Source organism: Nuphar pumila, chromosome 14 (assembly GCF_984573655.1).
Source record: "Nuphar pumila chromosome 14, dmNupPumi1.hap1.1, whole genome shotgun sequence".
Classification (NCBI taxonomy): domain Eukaryota; kingdom Viridiplantae; phylum Streptophyta; class Magnoliopsida; order Nymphaeales; family Nymphaeaceae; genus Nuphar; species Nuphar pumila.
The window spans coordinates 20,857,222-20,864,093 of record NC_143262.1 but is presented as its reverse complement, the minus strand read 5'-3'; the positions used below and the strand labels follow the sequence as shown (position 1 = coordinate 20,864,093).

Here is a 6,872-nt window from a genome sequence, read left to right as displayed (position 1 = left end):
AGGATGCCTAAACTAATCAACATGTATTTTATTTAACTAAGGAAGAATTTGCAAATGTTCAGTTACCTAAAATAATTAAATTTTAAGTCTAATAAAAATCCTTAGTCTTCTCGCAAGTTTTAATTTGAAATAGTTGAATATTCTGTATCATCATGTAAAGTCTCATCTTTATAAAAAATTATGAAAATATCCCTAGGCTTTAATGTCAAACTATGATTTTGTTTTTTCAGAGATTGTTATTAAATCCCTCTACTAATGGACCCTACTCGTAGAGAAGAATTCAATGATAAAAAAATTACTTGAATACGATGTCGAGGTATCAAGTTATGCCTCGTTTACTAATTGAGCATATCAAGGGCAAAATGGTCTTTTTACTCTTCAACCACCCTTGGGTTCCCATAAGTTTTTCGATTTATTTTGTCTTTACACCAAACCTAATTCTCATTAATTACAATTCAAATTTTTGTTTAACTAGATCTTTTGATTGAATTTCAGATCCAGATCCACTCTTATTCCAAAGTGGATCATTTAAGTTTCAACGGTGACTCTAATTGGATCTTGGATCTGACATGTCCAATCTAAACCTTTTATGATGGTTTGACACAAGTATGGCTTTAACATTAGAAAAGACTTGGATTTGGACTAAAGATCGAGCGGCACAGCCGACTCGGTCTGTCGTTATGTGCAGACTGAGTCTACCTGTCACACGGGTCTGCATTTTTTTTACAGGCCGCCAACAACTTGCCAGCGGTGAGAGCAGAGGGCAAGATCTTTTGCATCTCCTCACTGCAAATGGCAGACGGTAGGGTTTGCCCCCTACCATTTTTCCTTTTTTTTTCCTTCACCGACAACTTGCCGGTTGCAGGTAGTGACAATAGAGGGAACCTCCTCTGTTTTCACCACCTATGTGAGCGGCAAGGACATGGTTCTTCCTATCCCTATGTCTTTGTAACTCTCCAGCAACTCCCATGATTGTCGGCATCCTCTACTTTGAAATAAAAAATAGGAGAGGGGCATACCTTGGCCGACGGTGGCATCTCTCACTGCCACTGCACCTCTTCCTTCCTTCTCTCTGAACCTCTCTCTCTCTCTTAAGGTGTTTGCTGAAATCGATTAGGGAAAAGTCAGAAGAACCCATGGATTTTATAGCCATGGGTGAGGGGCACCTGTTACTTTCATCACCCCTCTCTTTCCTTTAACGGTGGAGGCATTTCACCCCTTCCTTCTCCCACTTTCCATTTTTGTGGGAGGGGGAGAGGGATAATGCTCCCCTCTTCCTGTAATTGCTTAAGGCAACTTTGCCTCTTCCCGTAACCGCCTTAGTCGAGCGACAACGTTACAATCTCCCACTTCATGACAATCCCTTCTTTCTCCATCCCCCTGACCGAGACACTCCTCCCAACAAGCCCACCAAAATTAAGACGGATTTCTATTCTTGACACATGGTCACCCTTCCTCTCGAAACAGAGTAGAAAAAATGAAAACAAAAATTGGGGTTCTCAAGTCCCACCCAAAAACCCTAGGGTTCACTATTCCAACCACAATTCCAATACCACAAAAAAGAACCCCAACTCAAAAAAGAAAAAGAAAAAGAAAAAAAAGAAAACATCAAGAATCAAGAAGGAAGATATAGAGAAAAAAGGGAATTAGAGTTTTTGTGGGGGGGGGGAGGAGATTATGTTGTTGGTAATGTCAGGCTTCTCGAACTGGCTAAGGGAGATGGAGGAGTTTGCCTCAGGCGGGAGGACGTCGATGAGAGTGTTGGAGGGTGATGAAAGGCGGAGGGCGTGAGGAGTTCCCCGTTAGAGTGGTGGTGGAGGGCGATGAGGCGAGTATCATAGTTAATTTTACCTGCCCCGATAATTTGGCAGGATGAGAATTTTAGTATTAAGTACGAAGCCATAGCTAAAAGTCATTGATAAACTACGGCTTTAGAGATAAACTTACGATTAAAATATCATTTAGAGATAAACTTGTACTTCTAATAAATATGCATTTATATAGTCAAACAACTATTTATTTATAAGGTAAGTAGTAATATTTTTTTTGAAAAATCTAAAGCACAATTATATGAATGGCCTACTCAAGCAATGCATGATTTCAATCAAATATGTGAAACCTTGAAAATTTTTATTGAATCCATTAACTAAAGGCCTTTTATGAGAAATTGTTTATAGGATATAGAGAAGAATAAGGTTGAAGCCTATACATAGAATTACATATGATAGAAAGTCAAACCATGTCTAGTGGATAAAAACAAGTCATTGGAATGATTGGGTGATTACAAATAAATATAAAGATAAAGAGAATATTTATCTCATTTCTAATGCCTAGTGCTCAAAATATGTAAGTTAAAGCTTAAGTTCATTTTGAACTCTTAATGAGATCCATCGATCAAATGGTTAAGGTGTTTAAACTTGATGGATTCATCTATATTAGTAAGGTGGGGGGTCGCTTTCTATAAAATGTAGGCTTGTATACGAAGCACTTGTGAATTTGGGATATTGCACAGGACATTTAATGTGTGGTTTTAATAAATTTGTAGTCACTATACTCACCTGAAGTGAAAATGTGTATTACTATATCTAGTAAGTCATATAGGATTCTTAATTCAAAGCTAATGTTATTAAGTTTCAAGACTGACTATGACAACGCTTGAAGGGTGAAACCTAAAAACACTTTCATTTATGCATTGGACCTTTGCGAACAAAATATTCTTATTTCTTGTTTTAGAATTTTGATCTAGGTAGAAGATTTTGTTTTTTTTTTTCAAATTATGGGGCTTGACCAAAAAACACAATTTGAAAAATGCTTAATCCTATTGGCCTTGGCTACCTTTTTATCCTATCGGTTTTTTTTATTGGCTTGATTGGTGGCCACCTCTCCCTCCCATTGGTTTAGATGGGTTGCCACCGCCTTGTTGAATGGCGACCTGCTATTGGTTTTATTGGGTGGCCACCTCACATTCTTATTGGTCTTGTTGGATGGTCACCTTTCTTTTCTATTGGCCTTATTAGATGAACACCTCCTGTTAGTTTTGTTGGGTGGCTACTTCTCCTTCTAGTTTGGCCTTGTTGGGTGACCACCATCCACTATGCACTTGCTTTCTCTTAAGTGGAGAACTTGCACCGATATATACCATGAACAACACCATTTCTTTCCAACACAAGCTCTCCCCCCCTCTCTCTTTGTCTTTTGACAAAGATAATTGGTTCTGCCTGGGTCTGACTTATTTTAAAGTGTGCTTTCTTTTATTTTTTATTAGGACTGACCTGATCCATGCAGTAAATCCGTTAGATATCACTTGGTTGATAAGAGCCATTTGCAATCTCCCATGGTCTTCCACTTTTACATTTCTATGATTAGGGGGAAAAAGTCCTCTCCTTGATGTATGATGCATGATAAAGATGCTATGATAAGCTCAACCTTGACGCATGATATAACTGTATGCATGATAACCCTGACAAGCTCAACTGGTCTCGCTAAAGGCCCTGTACAGGATATTAGGTCCAGTTTAGGGTCTAAACTCTTTGGATACGCATACTGTGTCAATAAGTTCAGCCTCAGCTTCTCATGCATTTTCAATGTAAATCTGAATATGCGGATGGATTTGGCAACAATTTGAACGTGAAAAGACCTCTTTTTTTAAGTCACATTTTGGCGCAATCTGAGCCATTGATTTCTATTTTTATATGCAATATGTTTTGATATTTGAATTTATACATTCGAGGCATGTTCTCACGTAAATTAGCCATGATAAATAAACCTGCATGGTCAGATTAGCTTAACAACGCATGAGAAGCGAGATATCACAAATTGATGCCAAAATTATGGTACACACACCCGCACCGAAGGCCTATCCATACATCAGAGAGAAAGAGAGAGAGAGAGAGAGAGAGAGAGAGAGAGAGAGAGAGAGAGAGAGAGAGAGAGAGAGAGAGAGAGAGAGAGCTATCAACCGCTAAATTACCAAGCGCATAACATTTTTGTGCTTCATAAGTTCAATGGGATACATCAATTTTTTATAGTGACCACATTTGAGATGGTTGTGTTTGCATAAACAAAAGGAGCCATGGCCGCCCTTATTGATATTTATAGATCTTATATACAAGCATGTTTAGAATGTATTTTTACTTATAAAAGAAGGAATAATGGAAAGGTGCTCTAACGTGGTATAGATAATTAGATCTTTCATTAGACCATTAAGCCTTATTTAGTGCCTTTTGCAGGTGAACATCGGTATCGGAAGGGTTCTCATCGATTGCTGGACGTGGCGGCAAGATCCACCGACCGTCGTAGTTCCTGACCAATCCTTTGTTCTCATCTTGCCTCCAATAGGGTGGCAACTCAAGCTCCTCCTTCAAGAAATCAGAGCTCTTGTTAACAAGAGCCACGTCCCTTCCACTTGATGATGCAAAGCCTTGACCCTTCCCATGATAGCCATCAACAAGGTGAAGAAGCATCTCCAAATTGTGGAAGTTGGCTATGTCCTTTGATTCCTTTAGATATGTTGACACTGAATGGTCTAGAGCAAGCTCAACACCAACATGAGCATAACTCCATGGGAAGTGCAGGTAGCCATCCACAAACTTCTCTAATCCAAATTTCTCATTTATGACTAGGCCCGGTACCTTTGGTACCTTGTCATAAACATTGAGCACCCTAAGTACCTTCAACCCTAGGTCCATGCACCTCTCCTTGAACCTAGTGTTGCCCACTCTTGGCCCAGAAAAGGAGAACACAGTTGTAGGCATCTTGGTCCCATCAGGTCTAACATTGAGTCCCATCTCAGCTATGTCATACGCACTGAGAAGAGCTAAGGCTGCACCCAGGCTGTGCCCTGTTATTGTGATGCTCAACTCTTCATCTTTATAGAAATCTACCAATCTCTTGACCTCTGATAGTATCTGCTCCCTGGCTGAGTATTTGCAGTAACCCTCCTCTTCCTTCTCAGTATAGAGGTCCAAGAACCCTGATTCTACCTGGATGGAGTCATCTGCATTACCAAATTTGGCAGGTCGGAGGATATCCATGAGATCCTCGATCCATTCCATGCGTGTGGCTGTTCCTCGCCATGCGATCACAATGTCACGCCTTCCTAGCCGTTTGATCTCTTCCGGGTCATCGCATACTGCAACATAGCCGATCCAATTAGCCTTAGTGGTCCATGCCCTGCTTAGCTTGGATCGCCGGAAGAACTTTCCTATAGTTTGGTTGCTTGTAGCATAGAGATACCGATTGACTCGGTATCCACGATCCGACATACCAAGTTTCTCAAAGAAGGAGGCTGCATCATAGCGGCAAGCTCCACAATACTTGGAGTACGTATCCCAATCGAAGGCATCATAGCAAGCTTGAGCAAATTCGCCGTAGCTAATTATTTCCGAGCGCAACAATGGATCTATAGGGTCCAACAATCCTTTCCAATCTTTAGAACCATGGATTTCTCTCCATACCTTCGCTATGTTCATCTTTGTTGCTCTTGTCGTCACGGGTTTTTCCATACTTTGACTGTATGGAGTCATTCTGGAGACAGCTCGGGTGATAGCAGGTCGCACCAGGCTGACAGTAGAAGTTGTGGTAGAGGAAGGGAAGGAGATGGATGTGGTTGGTGAAGGGTGAACTTGAGATAGAGAATGCGGAGGTAATGATGGGATAAAGGTGATAGCAGTGCTCGTGAGGGAGCCAAGTGATGAAAAGGACGTCATGAATGAATGAATGAATGTCGATACTGTTACTAGCTTTCCCTTGGGTTAGTGGCTAGATGTGGCTCCTCAGTTCGCTCGTTGGTCTAAAGGCCTAGAAAAGAATATGGTTATTGATGAGGAATGCTGGTTAAGGAATGAAAGAGTGAAAAAAAGAGACCTTGAGACAAGTGTTGGTTAAGAACAATGGCTGTTTTCCTTGCTTTTTTTTTTTTCTGCTGCTGCTGCTGCTAATTGGTGAAGCACAAGAGGCTTAATTTATAGACGTGAGAACGTCGTCAAAACATAAAAGTGAGAAAGTTGAAAAGTGGGATATTAGTCATACAAGTTGTGCTTTACTGTTACTTTGTACGAAAGTGCATTTTGATGGTGATTGATTGCGTATAGAAGACGAATGTGGAATATTTATACGGTGGAGAGAGAGAGAGAGAGAGGAGTTTGATTGGCATTTTATTATATTATTTTTAATCGTATATAATATTTTTAATAATATTTCAAAACAATGTATTGTTATGTATTAAAACAGAAAAAGTATACCATGTTGGCAATTAGGGTCCAGGATGACGGATGACTTGGGTGTGTTTCCATTGAGTTCACGACAAGGCTTTGGGGTTCAAACTCTTGTGTATAGGGCACGTTTGGAAGTGAGAAAATTCCTCATAGAAAGAGAAAATGCATGTTTTGATATGATAATTTTTCTAAAATAGATATGCATGAGAAATTTTCTGACGGTAGAGAGAGAATGTAAACATGAGGTTTTATGAGAGGGAGAAAAACGTAGAGAAAGATAGTAGGTGCACCGCTCGGTAGATGACAAAAGGATTAGCTGGAGGTGGGTGGTCAGTGACGGTGCAGTAAATATGAACCCTCGTTGGAGCTTGGTAATGGCATATATACCAAACGCATTGTGGTGATGGTGGGATGGTGGTCAGGGTCAGATATGGGCAAAGAGGAGGAGCTCGAGCCCATCTTAAAGTTTTGATTTTTTTTTTATTATAAAAATTTATAAATTTTTTATATTTTAGTTTTATATTTTATTTTATTATAAAAAAATTTCTCTCCTTTGAGCAAAATATAAAAATGTATATTGCCCCACTTTATATTTTAGTTTTATATTTTATTTTATTATAAAATGTTTTTGCCCCCTTTTAAGTGAAATATAAAAAT

General features: G+C 39.5%; 1 pseudogene; it reads right to left on the bottom strand.

Annotated features, from left to right (window-relative positions):
- Positions 1-4,046: 4,046 nt before the first annotated feature.
- Positions 4,047-5,719, bottom strand: LOC149816590 (phospholipase A1-Igamma3, chloroplastic pseudogene; annotated as a pseudogene).
- Between the last annotated feature and the right edge of the window lie 1,153 nt (positions 5,720-6,872).